The sequence below is a fragment of the Saccostrea echinata genome, unplaced genomic scaffold (genome assembly GCF_033153115.1).
Source record: "Saccostrea echinata isolate AGI-Se365-2 ecotype Australia unplaced genomic scaffold, CSIRO_AGI_Sech_v1 ptg000029l, whole genome shotgun sequence".
In the NCBI taxonomy this organism is placed as follows: domain Eukaryota; kingdom Metazoa; phylum Mollusca; class Bivalvia; order Ostreida; family Ostreidae; genus Saccostrea; species Saccostrea echinata.
The window spans coordinates 41322804-41341826 of NW_026889778.1; the positions used below are offsets into that span (position 1 = coordinate 41322804).

Genomic DNA, 19023 nt, shown 5'->3' on the forward strand with positions numbered 1-19023 from the left:
TAATGATTGTGTTGCAACAGTCCAGTAGCTGTGTATAAATACTAGTATGAATTTGGTTATTATACAATAAGTAAGCCCTTCCCCCAGGAGCAATAATGAAAACGATAGGAGTAATCAATTGTATGAGAGAAAAACTGGAGTGCAATGAAGGGGACTTCTGTGTCAAAATGAAAAATAGAGAATATAGGGAATTGTATGAGATAACTCAGTGACCTACCGATTCCAGTTTACCCCTATCCAAGAACATAGTAGGAAACATCAATATGTGGAACCTTAAGGTTTAAAAAGGACAAAGGAGTAAGAATAGATGAGGCCATATATCTAAGGACCACCACTGGTTAGCCGGAAACCGTGAACTCCGTAACCGAGGGCTTAGGAACCCATGTCAGTCTTGAATTAACGTAAATGAGAAGTGTTCATGTAAATGATTGGGATGTTTAAAAAGTGGAAATTTGGAACTACAGTATGATCCTGAATTGAACACTTAAGTCTTTTTATTTTCGTTTTACACATTTACGGTTGAAACACAACTAATACCGGATAACACGAAGGAAACTTGTAGTAAAAAGCTTCAGTCATGTGTAGATTCCCATTAATGAAGTTTTGAATTCAAAGCAAGTGTATTTAACATCTCGAAAATAAAATTTAGCCGAGTGTAAATTAACTCAAGAAAGGTTAAAACTATCGGTTTTTTATATCTTTAAATAACAACAAACAATTGTGTTAATCATGAATCGATGTATAAAGTCGACAATTTAGTAGCACATTTGTCTGTTGGACTGCTGAATTATCATTCAATATGCACACATCCAAATAATGTCGATTTTCTTTAAATTTATAATTGATTTCTTTGGGGAGTATCTGAAAATAAATAATACCACGTTAAAGGAAATATATAATCCGTTACTTATTTATTAATTAATTCAAAATATTTTATTCTCTCTCTCTCTCTCTCTCTCTCTCTCTCTATATATATATATATATATATATATATATATATATATATATATATCTTAACGGTCACCTGAGTATAATACAACACTGTAAAGGATCCATAGAAATAAAAAGCAAGATAAGATGAAGCAATGTTGCTGAGAATTTAAAAAATCTGGTAAAAATACCCTTGCTTATTGTTACTTAGGATACCTGAGTGATCTCCTTGTGACGGTACTTGGTTTTTCCTAAGTCTTACAGGGATGATAATGAATGCAAAATATACAAATACAATGGTCACCTGCCTAGTGTGTAAGGTATTGAATATTTGTAACTTGCCTAGTGCTACAATTAAGTACACAAAGAGAGACTTAGCTATACAACATAGCTGTTTGCCACTTGTCACTAACTACAACATGTCCCCCTAGTCACTCTTGCTCTCTGTGATCACTTGTTCAACTTGGTGAAGTATAAAACAACTTCATGAAATATCTTGCCAACTATGAATGTATTTGACAATATCGCATCAAATCAGGACCCCAGAGTATACACATCCTAAATTAATTGGCCCTTTTGCTACATAAATAATCTTTATGTCAATCTTTTATACTGCGTTACAGGCAAGAATCCGAATTTGAGCATGCTTTGCTCATTTAAACCTAACATTCATTTTTATTTTGTTTATATATATATATATATATATATATATATATATATATATATATATATATATATATATATATATATATATATCATTCTTTCTTGTTTTATTTATCAATTAGTATGAAAAAAAACGTCAGTCAGCATATGACTTAATGATAGATTGTATTTGCTGGCAAGGTCATTGTATCGAACATAGACCATGTGTCTTTGTTCTCGAGAACATTTCAAAGGGGTTTAGTAATCAGCTTTGAAAGCAATACCGAGGCTTTCAGCCCAGCAACATAAAAAGAAACGTGACGGTCTGAGAGAACAGACGTCGGAAGTCTTTTGTTTTCAATATCTGATTTTTCCAGAAATTCAGTCATGTGAGGATGTAAAAAGTAAAGGCATGCAGCATTTTGAAATAAACTGTTGAACCTGTGGACTTTGAAAGGTTGCAGAGGAAGTGATATCTTCCTGTTTTCAGTAAGAAATGGCTGTATGTTCGGAAGGCCCCATAACACCCGCACTTTTCATCACCGCTTCTTGCAAAAGCCTTACATACACTTCTAATTAGGCGAAAACAACCTGATTCGTCAATTTTAGAGATATTATCATCAAATATTGGTGGATTTCCATCAATTTTCCCCCTTCCCTGCTTCACATAATCCTTTCTGAGCTGAATTCGCCGTATGCACTAAGCCATGAACACCACAGAAGAAATTGTTTAGTCTGCTTACTGTATCTTTCTCAACATAATCCATTGTATTATAATCCACCCGTAATTGTGACAGCAACTCTTCTCTGTAACTTTCCAATACCTCATGAATCTTTAATTCTGTTGCAGCACGGTCACTCATCGTATTTTGTATATTACAGAGAAATTGTTTCCAGCATTCTTATAAGTTTCTCTTTTTTTTTTTTTTGATGTCAGATATATCCTGTGAAATTTCCTTAAATGTATACAGTGTATTCTGTGCTGATTTTGTAGCCATTTCACGAAGTCCTAATGCAAAATAGTTACCTTCTTCATCACGAACAAAATCCGCCATACTTGATGCCAACCTTTGATGTTTCCTCAGTGTGCAATGATGGAAGGCGGTCGGGTTCTTTTCCTGCTAACTTCAAACAAGCTTCTATGGTTGGTCCTAAATCAAAATATGAACGTATATGTAAAATGTACATTTACTTTATGTCGATGCATACAGTAACAAAGCAAATTAGAACTGCAAACATACTAAAAGATACTTACCAATTTTTATTGAAGGGACATTGTGTTCAAGAAAAGAGTACACACACAAATGGAGTTCTAGAGTGAATGCTTTCTCTTTCTTGTCAAATAGCTATAGACTGCTCACTTTGGTGTCAGCTCCCTCATGCAGCTGCTCCATGAGATAGGAAGTCTCATCATCCTTTTCCCTAAGTGTTTGTTGAAGATCATTGACAGTGATTCTGAGGTGATCTTTCAGCTTGTAGCTCATTTAGAAGTTGTTGGTAGCCTTCTTTTGATGTGTCATCTGATGTCTCCAGTTTTGTACATTTAGTTTTCCAGTAGTCCTCTCTCCGTTTAGTACGTTTGACTGCTTGATTTGATGATTTCATTTTCTCATGTAGCAGTCTATTTTGCTTTGTTACATCTTCTGATTTTATATTGAGCGTCTGCATGTTAGATATTGTTTCAGTCAAGTCAGACTTCAATGATATTTTCTCCTTCATCAGATTCTGGTTTTCTATGAGTTAGCAATGCGCATGGCAGTAGACAAGGCACCGCCGTTAGAGATGATCAGATATGTAGCTTTGGGCATTTTGGGAGTCACTGTATTTGATACTTCAGGTGGAGCAAATCCTGTTTCTAGGAACTCTGTAAACTTTCTACTACCTTCAGATTTAGATTTGTTCTGAGTTTTTCATATTCTGATCACAATCGGCCAACAGCCACTTTAATTGATGTTAGAACACAATAATTAGAATCTGATACAATCCACTGGGCAGTTTGGGATGCTGCATGTGCTCCTTTAGAGCTAATGACATCATAATTCAAAATCCTTGGGGTAGTGCAGGGCATCTTATGGTCAGCATGTTGAATAATGATAGTGATAAGACAGATTTTCTAACTTCTAAAAAAAATTATTACATTTGTACTTAAAAAGGTACGTTCTCCCATATTAATAGTTTTTACAACATTTATAGTTACCAAGACCTGTACAGCATACAAAAAAGACAAAAAACAAAAACAAAACAAAACAAAAAAAACAAAAACAAAAACAAAACAACAACAACAACAACAAAATAAAAAAAAATAAAAAATTGATTTTTTTGACGTAATTCAACCGACCAGTCATAAGTGCCCTTACCCAATCTTTTTTTTAATGCTCTTGTTTTTTGGTATATATATATATATATATATATATATATATATATATATATATATATATATATATATATATATATATATATATATATATATATATATATATATATTAAAATGTTATTTGTTTTTTATTATTATATATATTTTATTTTCTTGTTTTCTTTATTTATCAAAAATAACCTTAGATTTTTAAGGTTAGTACCTAAGTGCTAAAAGTGTTTTCATATTCCTGCAACTTTAAAATGAAATACAGCTCACATTCTTCATTAAAGTGACTGTCACTTCTTTTGTAATTTCAGAATGCTTGTAATCCAAAATTACATTCAAAAGTCCAAGAATTTAGCTTTCAAAAGAAAAATACCAACAGTTTTTAAATGAATGAATTTTACATGTAAAAGTAATCTACTCTACCCCTATCGATGACTGACATTAATTGGGGTTATGTTATATTCGATTTCTTTTTTTACACAAAATCAGGATGGGGCATATAAATTTTCATTCTGTGAACACTGACTTTTAAAAAAAATAACTTGTCTCACCCAGATGATGAATACAGAATGGCCCCTTAACTGTACAATGATTTTGAATGTATTATATGGTTATGGTTCCAACTGAGTGCGAGCCAATATACATATTTTTTTGTGAAGAACCCAGAAATATTAATATAATTCGGTTTATACAGCACTTACATGTATGTTTGAAAAAGTTTCTATTCCATGAGTATCTTGATTTTTCTTGGCATTATATTTGAACTGTGTCATATTTAATATTTCATTTAACCGTGTATTTATAATGTTTTAATTTTATTTATCAACTCACAGTTTTTTTAAATTAGTTCATGAGCACAAAGTGTAGTTTTCCATAATTTGATTTTTTTTTTTTAATTTCATATTGCTATTTGTTGAATTTATGAATGAAATTATTTATTTTGTTGTATTGAAATAATTATATATCTTTTTAACTTTTTCTAAAAAAAAATTATTTAATCATTATATTTTCTAAATTTCTAAATTCCTATTTCAAAAAACTAACTCCCGTTAAGACACTCTGTTATAGTATTTGCTTATACAAAATTACTGAAAAGGCGACAATATCAGTTAAAAGAACGAATTTTACAAGGAATTATTTTAAAAATTTCCCATAGGGTACCCCATATTGAAGCTTTTAAGAGTTGTTCCCCCTAACATATCCTTGAATACTGTAAACAAACACCATAAGCTTCAGCGAGCTAGCGATTTCGTCAGCATTATGAAAGACGTCATTTTCTTTAATGAATTCAAAATATGTATGGGGTTATTTTAGAAAGCACTCATTAGCGCAGGGGTTAATGAGGGAATCATGCATATTAATCTGAGGAGGATTAAATTCTAAATCGATTTAATATTATAAAACATATGCAACCTGTTCTAGAAAAAGGTGAAAAGATTGTTTGAAAAATACTTATTTTAGCAGTCTTTTATCATGGTAATATATGCATCTGTAATATATTGTTTGGTATCATTTTGTTCTGCAAATTATCCAGCGTCTGTTTTTACTACACATAATTCTCAGGTACCTTTGTTGTCCTGGAAACAGCCGAATGAAAAAGCGCTACAATTACTATACCTCCTATGTTTCAGGTGTAGGTTTTGCGTCCAAACGTAATTTTCATTTGATTTAAATGTAATTAAAGAAGAGGTAAATGAAAATAATAAAATGCATTTAACAAAGTTTTATAAATTATCTTAAGTTTCTATTCTTGAAATAATCATTAAGAGGGGATAAGCATTGTTTTGTAAAGAGTTACATAGCGTTAAGTAATGAGGTGACTTGACTTGTGGAGGCTATATATATATATATATATATATATATATATATATATATATATATATATATACAGTCCCTGAAACGTTCTACTTTCCCATTTTTCCGTTCGCTCACCGTTCGTTCACCGTTCGTTCAGCGTGCGTTCACCGTTTGTTCACCGTGCGTTCACCGTTCGCTCTCCGTTCACAGTTTTGCGTTCACCGTTCACCGTGCGCTCGCGTTCACCGTTCACAAAGCGTTCAGCGTTCGCTCTTCGTTCCGTTCACTTTGCGTTCACCTTGCGTTCAGCGTTCACCTATCGTTCAGTTGTCATTGCCATTCGGAACTCCCAAGTGAAAGGACTTATCTTTTTGTAGGTAAGGAGCTACAGATTTTTTAATTCAATACTAACATATCGTGTTTGAAGAATCATTATTTCATGCGGGGAAAATCTAAGATATATATTTTTATTATTCTAACTTAGCTATTAGGTTATTTATTAAATTACTCTGGAAAAAAATCTTGTTATAAGCACATCCTGTACCTACATGTATGTAGAACGATGCTGAAATATTAAATTTAACTAAGGCCAATGTGCAAATACTTCAAGCACTGCGACATTTTGATGCTTTGTTAAAGACGACAAATCTTTCATGGAGATATAATTATCCAAGTCAAATAATTACGCAGCAAAATTACGAAAATATTTTTTTCTAACGCGTTTTTTTTTATTCAATTACTACAGAAAATATGATAGAACTAGTTCTGAGAGTTATACATAGTATTTCGGATATCCTGTTAATTTATTATCTTTGGAGCAAATTAAATTGATAGTGTGTTTAAAGGAAATATTTATTTAAAATGTAATGCACTACAGAATATTCGCTACTATAATACATGTATGTAAAGTCTATAGTTATAGAGAAAAAATCTTTCTTTGCTATTCGATATAACTAATACCCCCCCCCCCCCTTTTCCCCTAAATCGGTTACTTAGTCAGTACTGTATTTCCAGAAAATTTTAATTAACCTGTTAAAAAAAAAAGTTAAGGTCTTTTTTAGAACAAAAATTTCAGTCTCAAAACAAACATGCATCTAAAAAGTCACAAACAATAGTAGTTCAAAATGTACACGTGTCGGCGGTGGTATTTGAAATTGGCAGAGAGTATGTTTCAAATTCAAGTGTTAATGCCCAATATATTTTATTCACTAATTATTCAGATGTTGGTATCAAATCTAGAAATGATAAAAATAAATGTTATAACTTGTTGGAAATACTCGCACTTCGTCTTTGATGTGACGAAACTTTCACACCTGCACAGTGTCGAATGATTTTGATTGACAGGACAAGCACGTGGACTTCGTGTGAAGTTGAAGCAGGAAAATAAAAATGAGTAATACTGTCAAACAGATGGATATGATTTGTTGATAAAAAAAAAAGTTACTTTCACTGTCTAATATATTTAGAAAAAAAATATCAGAGTTATTGTTTGATATAGGTGCAAACATTTAGTGAAGCCTGAAAGGAAGGGGGGGCTAAAACGGAATCTCTCTCTCTCTCTCTCTCTCTCTCTCTCTCTCTCTCTCTCATTTGTCTGTTTGATAAAAATTATAACAGCATATTACTTAAATATCAAGTTCTGAAAATTGAATTTATAACAAATGATATGAATATGTATCTTTGTATTATTTTGTCTGAGTATAATCACGGCCATCTACAGATACATGTAGAAGTCTGCTCAATAAATCATCATGGAAAATAGAAATGACACATAATATATTATTGTATTAAACATTTAAAATACGAGCGTATAAATGCGAAACGTCCACTGACCTTTGTAATTAATTTTTTTTATTACTTTACATGAAATCGCCTTGACACGGAGATACATATATGAATGGATGTTACAATCGCTTTAATTCATTCTATAAGTCAGCAGTTTTCTCTGATTTGTTATCAAATAAGAATAAAAATTTTTATTTTCCAACTTAAAAAAATATCTTTTATACTTCAGCGTTTGGCAACAATTGCAATGTTTTACTGCGTTAAAAATCGTGTGATTAAAAACTTAATGTGCATGAATCGTCTTTCTTACGACAATTTTGGAGAATTTATTTTATTTACTTATTTATTCATTCATTTATTGGTTTACTTATTTATTTTTTTTTTTTGGCACCTGACATTATAATACAATAAAATAGTTTCAATGCAAGGAAAAGATCAGAGGAATTCCGAATAAATCGTTCATCTTGCGTTCACCGTTCGTTCACCGTTCACTTTGCGTTCGCGTTTGCGCTCCGTTCGCGTTCTGCGTTCGCTCACCGTTCAGCGTTCACACATCGTTCACCAAGTTGCGTTCAGCGTTCACACATCGTTCACTCACCGTTCGCTCTGCGTTCGTTCAGCGTTCGTTCACCGTTCGTTCAGCGTTCGCTCACCGTTCAAGTGGGAAAGTAGAACGTTTCTGGGACTGTATATATATATATATATATATATATATATATATATATATATATATTAATGCAATAAGTATTTTGATAGCCCAGTTACACATTAAATTGCTTATTTCTTTCCATAATCCTCTCATCACTAGAACACCATATCTTATACTCCTTAAATGAATAAAAAGTCTGTAAAACAGTTTGTCGTGTGTTGCCACCTTTGTGACGTTTAATAATTTGTTTGAAATTCTCAAAAGTATTATTAACAATGGCATATAATTTTTAGCAGACACAAAATATAAATATGAGAAATAAACCAATTTTGTAAAGGGAGATAATCCAAATTTCCAGTAATTACAACTTAGACTTAACAGAAAAATCATGAAAATGGGTCTGAAAACGCCACTGACTTTACCGCACTAGGGAAAGTTCAGACCCATGAAGAAAAATGGCAACACACATCAAACATTAATCATACCATTTACCTAATCTGCACATTGCAATATTGGAATAAACATATGTCCAATAATGCAACAAAACACCGTCTGTTCATGAGACATACAGGACAAGATAAATGTATCAATCTATTACAATTCAATTAAATGTATAATAAAAAATTAATTTTTCCCGTGTTCTATGCGGGATAAACATATGCTCCATAATAACAAAGTCAGAAGATTACTGTTATAAGTGGATGCATTTCATATGCCCTTCTGAGTATTAACAAATGACTCAGGGACTGATGTGCCTGATAAGGGATAAACATATGCCTCAATATTCACAAAGCATCACATTCCTCGCTGTCTTTTACAAAGTTCACACATGTGTAGACTTTTTATCTATCAGCTTGAAGTATCAATAATAGACTTAAGCAAAAATGTGCCAGGTGAGGGATAGACATATGCCCCCATATTAACAATACATCACACCATAAATTTCATCGCTGTCTTTTTTCAAAGTTTATATGTATGCAGTCTTGTCACCTACTAGCCTAAGTATTAACAAATGACTTAAGCACTATTGTTCTGGATGAGGGATGGTCGTATGCCCCCATAAGTTAATATTCGTGAAAATCACTTTGAAATCAAGATCCTCAATGAGTAACAAAAGATCTGCCCCAAGGCTCCATTTCCGCTCAAACATATACTGTATCAACATGGTGTCACATGTCTAATATAAGATTTAAATGCATCCGATTTCCATCTACCCAGGAATCTAATCTATCACTCATCCCCCTTGATGCACAGTAAGAGGCTATCCCAATTCGAAAGGAATGTCCTTTGAAACTTTTGACATCCAAATTACAAAACATGAGACTTTGCTTTAATACATTTGAAAATTCTTGCCTTGTGACTGCACTGTTTGGGGGGTAGCAAAAAAGGGGCCCATCACCCCTCCCTCTCATTTTCAAGTAGTGTTCTAATTCCTCAATAGGACAGTATTTTAAAGAACTGCAGGAATTGATTGTAAGAGTAAAAACTTGACCGCCTGAATGTTTATAATTTTGAAAATGAATCAAAACCTTACTTGTGACATTTGTAAGACATGATTAGCAGTGCAAACTGATGTTATATCTCCTATTCTGAGGAAGCCATGGAAAGCCACTAAAAACATTGCTTGAAATAATACTTTTTTATACATGTTTGATACTGTATGTTCTAATGCATCACAAATTTTATGTAGAACTACTATGGTTATTGGTAAACGAATATCCATTGAAGGTCTTGTTTTGCGACAAGAACTTAATAGTTTTTTAACAAGGAAGCATGACGTATTATCAGGCAAGTTATTAATTCTATGTATACATGCTATTGATAAAATAAATGACACAACAGAGGAGGCTGCCTGACCTTCAGCAAATAAATAAGAGATATACAAAGCCAAAGTATCCTGACACAATGGAAGATAATTACTGCTATTAAATTTGTTCACAAAATTTCTATAAATAGACCATGCTTGTTTATATGCCTGAGTGGAAGCTGGTGCCAATGTTGAGGTCGATAGGTTCCTCAAGACTGGTCCTAAGGAGGTAATGCTGGCAACTGAGGAATCACCATTGGTTCTTTGTCCAGCTAAGGAGCCAGTTGATGGAACTGCTGCAGTCACATAGAATATTTTCTTCGGTACCAAGATGCCTAGCTTGAGACAAAATGTTAGACTGCAAACAAATGAGCACTGACTCTCCTACGAGATACATTATACGTTTATCCTTAGACAATTGCTTGTTAATGATATGCACAAGGGCATACTTGTCGGTGTAGAAATAAATACACTTGTTTTTCAAAATATGACTCCACACCTTAAGAGCTAACACTATTGGATAAAATTCCAAGAGAGTAATATTAGATTTTTACCAATTATCATTCCAAGTCCCATAGAAACAGTGCCCACCTAACACTGCCCCATATCCAATAGATCCTGAAGCAATTCATTAGAATCTACCCAAGTATCTGGTAAGAAAACTGATCTACCATTAAATTGTTCCAAGAAGGCTAGCCAAGTATGCAAATCTGCTTTTACCTCTTTGTTTAGTCTAATGCGATAATATGCTCTTGTTATGCTAATAGTGGTATTGATAAGTCGCCTTAGAAATGCTCATCCTGGCAATACAACATTACAAGCAAAATTAAGAAGACCAATTACTGATTGCATATCCTTCAAAGTCATCTTTTTGGTTGGTAAAAGCTCCTCAATTGTATCCCTACATTTTTTAACTTTATCAATAGGTAGTCTTGCCTCCATCACCTCAGTGTCTAATTCAGAACCCAGAAAAGTCATTACCTTGTCAGGACCGAATGTTTTATCCTTAGCCATAGGTATACCTATGTCAGCACAAACTGTTAAGAATGCCTCAGGTTTTTGTGGCATCCTGTAGCAGATTTGTCAACAATTAGAAAATCATCTAATACATGAGTCATAAATTTAATACCTAATATTTCTTGAGCTATCCACTGAAGTGCTGTACTAAACCTTTCAAATATACAAGAAGAAGAACTGCAACCCATCTGAAGACATGTATCAAAATACCATTGACCTTGCCCTGTGAAACCAAAGTATTTGGACTGCGATGCATGTATATTGATAATTCAAAATGCATTAGAAATATCTGTTTTTCAACAATATGATCCTTTCCCACACTGTTTAATGTTTTGAATAGCATCCTCTACAGAAGAGTATTGAACAAATGACTCCTCTTCAGGTATGCCATCATTGACAGACTTACTTTCTGGATATGACAAATGATGTATCATACGGTACTCACCCTCTGTTTTCTTGCTAACTAGACCTAAAGGGGAACAATGTAAAACGGGCATTGGCTTTTCTTTGAAAGGACCCATAATTCTACCCAAATGTATCTCCTTCTCTAACTTCCTGCTGATAACCTTGTGTAAGTCCTGTGCTGATTTTAATGCAATATATTGTCGATTACCTATGCAGTTACCCAGTCATGCAGGGATATAGGAGCCATCCCTAAATTCATCATCATCTGTGGACTGCATATCGTGGATTTAATACCACCTTACCTGTCGGATCTTGTTCTTCCACTTTGATAGAATACTTACTTCTTTTTTTTTTAACAACAAAGCCATATCAACATCTTGTTTTGACCAAATTTTAGATTTGATTTTATCGGAAACCCTTGTCTCTATTGGCACTGAGAGCTCACAAATCCCGATTTCTTACCTGCATTTTCTACAGGTGGGAATTCAGTACCCACAATCTGTGAACTGTGTTCGGTTACAACACTTGATACCAAACCTGATATACCTGCATCCCCTGACTTATTCATTGTGTGACCATCCAACCCAGGAGGGCTAGCTGTTAAGCTGTTGCTTGCAGAGGTGGTAGCATTATTACCCCTTTCACCCCCATATTATGAACAGATACTCCCCTGATGTTGTAGCAATGGTTTTATCTCTGCTAACATGTTCTCCGTGACTGACTTTGTTATGGTTTGGGTTAATGCAGCCAAGGTTTCAGGAGGTACACCGAGGGATGGAGTGCTGGTATCGCTTGCCACAGCATCAGTGGTGGTGGGACCTCTTGTTTCCTTTTGGCCATGGTGTGGTCTTTTCGCCTGACTTGTTTTGGGCTGCTGGCATAATGTTGGTAAACCTATAGAATTGTAAAATTGAGGCAGAAGTACATTTCCAATATTTAACATAATACAGGCCTAAATGTCAATTGATCGGAACTGCATGAGTCAGATAAGATATACAGGTACTATGACCACGCATATGAGCATGTTAATACTTAAAAATACATTGTAATGATTGTATAACCACTTGAATGCATGGAATACAAAGTGTACATGTGATAAAACCAACTTGAAAGTTGTCTAACCTGAGACTTTTTCCAACAGTCACTTTCCGTACTTTCCGTTAAATTACACCCTGTACCTATTACAGTTGATGACAAAATTTATCCCGGAAATATCACAATAAAGAATAGAACCAGTATTGTTCTGAAACAGACCGACATTTCCCGCACTACTGTACTAGCAATCACACCACCCATCGAGCGACTGCAGAAGCCATTAATCAACTTCTCTGGAACTGCTGCTGGTCAGTAAGGACTAGCAGCCACATAAACAGAACGCTGACATCAGTAATAAATCACCACTTTTGAAGTCGATTTACCTCGTACCGTGTCAAATCCCAAAGTAGGCTGTAGTGCCTTTACCAAAGACAACTACGCATTGTTAATTGTTTTTCAAACAAGCAATAAAACTGAACATGGTGGTCCTAAAATAATCAAAGCAGATTTAATTCACAAAGAAACGCCGTCCAAACACTCAAAATAATACTTTTATATAAAGCATCTATAAGCAATAAACCTAAAATGTAGAACTTGTTTTTTTTTTTGTTTTTTTTTTATTATTATTTATAATTATTAAGCCACAATTCAAAACGAGTAGCTTAGTAGGCATATTTAACGATAAATCTAAGTGCTGATGCACACCAATAAAACCGTGAATCATTGATGAAACAAAACGTGTGCATGATACATGAATGTCAAAAAGGGACAGCGAGTACAGAACGGAATTTAAATAAACAACAAATATACCGCTACAAACAAATTGGCAGACATTCATTTTCCGAACGATTTCTCAGAAAAAAAGGATAATTAAGGAACTAAAACGAAAACCCAAGCGGGTACAAAATGGCAAGTACAATGACTGCCCGAGACTTGTACTTAGGCCTTGCCTAGAGTACCGTAAAATTAAACAATTTTAGTAATCAACTAATACCGTAACAAACAAATTGGCAGACATTTCTCCAACGATTTTCCTTCACAGAAAAAAGGATAAATCCGGAACGCATTAATTAAAATATATTCCTAGATAAATCAAATAAAATCGACGGAAAAATCGCCAGGGTAAAAGCTGAAACTAAAACGAAAAAACCCAAGCGGGTACAAAATGGCAAGTACAAAAGACTGCCTGAAACTTGTACTTAGGCCTTGCCTAGAGTACCGTAAAATTAAACAATTTTAGTAATCAACTAATACCGTAACAAACAAATTGGCAGGCATTTCTCCAACGATTTTCCTTCACAGAAAAAAGGATAAATCCGGAACGCATTAATTAAAATACACTCCTAGATAAATCAATAAAATCGATGGAAAAATCGCCAGGGTAAAAGCTGAAACTAAAACGAAAAAACCCAAGCGGGTACAAAATGGCAAGTACAAAAGACTGCCTGAAACTTGTACTTAGGCCTTGCCTAGAGTACCGTAAAATTAAACAGTTTTAGTAATCAACTAATACCGTAACAAACAAATTGGCAGACATTTCTCCAACGATTTTCCTTCACAGAAAAAAGGATAAATCCGGAACGCATTAATTAAAATATATTCCTAGATAAATCAAATAAAATCGATGGAAAAATCGCCAGGGTAAAAGTTGAAACTAAAATGAAAAACCCCAAACGGGTTTAAACTGGCAAGCACATTGAATGCCTGAAACACATACTTAATTAGGTCATGCCTATAGTACTGTAAAAGTCACAAAATTTTTAATAATGAATTTCAACGTAAAGGTTGAAATTAAAGTGAAAAAAGGCAATGATTGGCAAGCCAATATCTGATAAGCAGATTTAATTTTTTTTTTTTTTTTTTTTTTTTTTTTTTTTTTTTTTTTTTTTTTTATAATACACTGTAATTAAATAATTAATTTATAAAAACTGCCAAATTTAATTTTGTTACATGTACCGTATCCAAATGATTTTGAAGAAAGGATAAAAGTGACAATCTTGTTACATTTTCTCGAAAATCTATTTTCTCACTGAAATTAACGCTACCCTTATACTCCTATATAACTGTACATTCCCTTGTTTGTTCAGATGAACTCCGTCGGATACAAATTTCCGACTACAATCTCCGTCCCGGGGAGAAACAAAATAATTCCCGTGTTCCCAAAATACACAATAACCTAGTGATGGCAATGCATCTCTCAGTATTTCATTCACTTTGTCTGCTACATCATTGTAATCGAAATTAACCTTAAATCTTGGCAATAATTTGCAAACAATTATTTTCGCAACATTATAGCGGCGATGCATCACCGATACCATAGTTTCAATTTCTGCGGCCAACAATGTAGGATCTGTACTGGGAACGATGTCGTTCTCCCCGATCATTAAAACAACTACCTCGGGACCTAAAGCAAATACACTCTCCATATCCTTAGATATTATATCACGAACCTTCCTTCCACCCACACCCCTGTACAAAACGGAATGCGTTTTTTCCAGACCAAGATTTGCAGAATATCTAATGTCATCACCATGTTTCAAGAATTCGTGAAAACGACGCACAATTGAATGACCAAGAATGACAACCGAAGTTTTGCCCATTGAAGACATGATAAAATAATTTTACTCACCAAATACTTGATAAAATAAATAACAAACTTGAAAAAACGTCCGTCCTCCAAGGCTGTAGGTGGGAGAAGAGGCAGAGTGACGCACCGCGTGGCCAGAATTTTAATTGCTTGATTTTGATTGGTCAATCTCTGCCTCTCCTAAAACATGAAACAAAATGACCATTATAATACATCACTGTACAATATTTCAGACTTGAACATTCAAGGAGGACACTTATTGATTACAATAAAAAATTTAAGTAAACTTAAATTTATATATATATATATATATATATATATATATATATATATATATATATATATATATATATATATATATATATATATATATATATATATATATATTAGGGATGTCAGATCGGTCAATTTTTGATAATCGGTTACTCGGACGTTTTTCCGATCGAGTACCCGGGTACTCGGTAAAAATGTAAATACAAGTTTGTTAATTTTTAATTGTTAATTTGTTAAACTTCAGAGCTGTTTTGTCACGTTTTATGAATGTATATAAACTCCAGAGCTGTTTTATCACGTTTTATGAATGTATATAAACATGGAGTCCAACGGAAATGATATTTAGTACTAAATTTATTTATTAAATAAACACAAATGACGCAATAAATACATCAAAAATTACAAATGGTTTACAGTTCTTGTTTAAGATCTATATTTCATCAACGCAAAAGGAGGACAATCTGTTACGCAGGTTTGTGATGATTATACTAGCGAAAGAGGAGGAACGGACGTTGTTTGGATAGCTAGTCTAATATTTTTTCAACTTACTATGGAAACTGACTTTAAACATTTTTTATTAATCTTTACTTATTTTGAAGTGGGTAGCGGCATGCATTTTTATGCACGTCCGATTTCGCTGCCGTATATTAACTAAATAATTTATAAATAATAGACCATATTAATCGATGTTCACTGAAAAAACAATCATTGAAGCAATAAAAAAAAATTAAGGACCACAATAGACCTGTGAGGACAGCTGTGTACCAGGTGATTGGTCACTAATTACTTCATATACACAGCCATAGGCGATAACGGGTGTTTACATGGGTAGATGACAACACGCTAATTACCCGTATGCAAACATGTATTTGAGTTGTTTTTTTTTTAAATAAGATTTTGAAAACTAGAGCCAGCTCGTTGCAATGCAACGAATAGGTCTTCCGTCGGAGCTCCGGACAGGACAGAGCGACCTTAAGTCAAGGTCATGCAACATTTAAAGGTTATAAACAATCCTGTAAGGGGCATCAACTTTCAATGTTTCAACAGTAGAAAGACAGTAAAGGAATGTTAAATTCCCCTGTCAGTGAACTTGAACTTGTCCAAATAACTTTGCGTCAAGCCATGACACATTCTGCAGCTTGTTAAGAGCAAACACCATCTTTATGTCACCGACATTAAAAAAAATCACAGTCACGTATTCTTTCAGACTATTCATCCAAAACATCATATTCTAAGTGACCTCGAATTTAAGTCAAGGCCATTACACACTCTGGATGATATATTTATCATCTTTTCAGTGAAATGCAAATGCATGCAATTTTTTCTATTACAAAAGTATAGACCTTTTTTGTTTATTTGTTTGTATGTTGTTTAACGTCCCTTTCGAGAATTTTTCAATCATATGGAGACGCCACCATTTGCCGATGGAGATCTGCAAATTTTGACCTATACTCGGCACACATGGCCATTTAGCAGTGAGGGATCTTTTTCGTGTCAGCACCTACTGCCAGACGGGACCTCAGTTTGTACGGTCTCATCCGAAGGATCAGTCTCTGCGTCCCACAGTGGGATTCAAACCTGCGACGTAAGGATTAACTCCATAATCCACGACTCAAGAGCAGACACTCTTACCACTGCGCCACTTGGGCGACTAGACCTTATTGAATTTTACATTTATTATATCAGTGACCTTGAACTTGCCTAAATGACCTATGTTAAGGTCAAAAACAACCTTTGAACAAATTATGAGCTTCCAGTGATACCCAATGACAAAGATATACCTGAAAAAGAATATTGCACTCTTCTGTCAGTGACCTTGAACTTGCCAGAAAGACCTTGGATCAAGGTCAAAACACATTCTTGGATCATAAACAATCTCTGTATCAAGTAAAAGCTTCCAGTGATTTTATATAACAAAGTTATAGCATGTGGAAAAAAAAATAATATTTATCTGCCAGTGACCTTGAACTTGCCGAAAAAACCTTTGTTCAAGGTCAGGAAAACCCATCTCAAGCAATCTGAGAAAAAGTTTCCTGTGTTCCTCCAACCCCTTATAAATTTATAATCCAGGCACGAATTTTGCCACTTCTTCTGCCAGTCTAGTACTATGTTATCTCAAACCGGTGGATCATAAGCAATCTTTGTTCCAAGTATGAGCTTCAAAAGTTATAACACATACAGTAATCTTACAGTTTTCTGTCAGTGACCATTTAACTTACAGGAATGACCTTGGATGAAAGTCGTGTCAAACCCTTTAATTTTGTCATAAGCAATTTCTGTATCAAGTATGATACTTGCTAAATTTTTCCAATGACCTTGAACTTGCTGGAATGATGTTGGATCAAAACCATGACACACCTTCGGATCATTAGTAATCTTTGTACCAAGTATGACCTTCCAGTTTCTTCATAACAAAGTTATAATATCCTTGGCGAACTATCACGTACAGACGGACAGCTAGGCAGACGGACAGTGTGATTCCAAAAGACTCAAAACACCCCCACCCCAAACCCACACACTTCGTTTGGGGGAATATATAAATTCCTTTGTTAAATTATGAACACTCTTTCCGGCCCAAACCTTCTCCCTGGAATCAATATTTGAAAAAAAAAATGAATGTATGCTATGTTGGTAATTTTCTCATTCTAGTCCAGGGATTCTTGAGAATACTATTTTCAAATGACCCCATGCGCGGATCTAGAGGGGGTTGGGGGCAGTTAAATGTATATACTAAACAAGAGGCCCATGGGCCACATCGCTCACCTGAGTAACTTTGGCCATGCTGTTCATTACCAGACTTCCCCCGCTGTAATACCTACTGTGGCCCCACCCTACCCCCAGGGGCCATGATTTGAACAATTTAGAATCTACACTACCCCAGGATGCTTCCACATAAGTTTCAGTTTTTCTGGTCCAGTGGTTCTTGAGAAGATTTTTAAAGATTTTTCCTATATATTTCAATGTAAAACTTGAGATTCCCCCTATTGTGGCCCCGCCCTATCCCCGGGGTCATGATTTGAACAATTTAGAGTCTACACTACTTGAGAATGCTTCCACATAAGTTTCAGCTTTTCTGGCTCAGTGGTTCTTGAGAAGAAGATTTTTAAAGATTTTTCTTATATATTTCAATGTAAAACTTGTATTCCCTATTGTGGCCTCACCCTAACCCCGGGGGTCATGATTTGAACAATTTAGAATCTACACTACCCCAGGATGCTTTCACATAAGTTTCAGCTTTTCTGGCCCAGTGGTTCTTGAGAAGAAGATTTTTAAAGATTTTTCCTATATATTTCAATGTAAAACTTGTATTTCCTATTGTGGCCTCGCCCTACCCCCGGGGGTCATGATTTGAACAATTTAGAATCTACACTACCCCAGGATGCTTCCAAAAAAAGTTTCAGCTTTTCTGGCTCAGTGGTTCTTGAGAAGAAGATTTTTAAAGATTTTCCCTATATATTTCTAAGTAAAACTTGTATTTCCTATTGTGGCCCAGCCCTATCCCCGGGGGTCATGATTTGAACAATATAGAATCTACACTACCCCAGGATGCTTCCAAATCAGTTTCAGCTTTTCTGGCTCAGTGGTTCTTGAGAAGAATATTTTAAAAGATTTTTCCTATATATTTCAATGTAAAACTTGTATTCCCTATCGTGGCCTCGCCCTACCCCCGGGGGTCATGATTTGAACAATTTAGAATCTACACTACCCCAGGATGCTTCCACATAAGTTTCAGT

General features: G+C 34.4%; 1 pseudogene; it reads right to left on the bottom strand.

Annotated features, from left to right (window-relative positions):
* Positions 1-2213: 2213 nt before the first annotated feature.
* On the bottom strand, positions 2214-11962 carry LOC133195335 (uncharacterized; annotated as a pseudogene).
* Positions 11963-19023: the final 7061 nt, after the last annotated feature.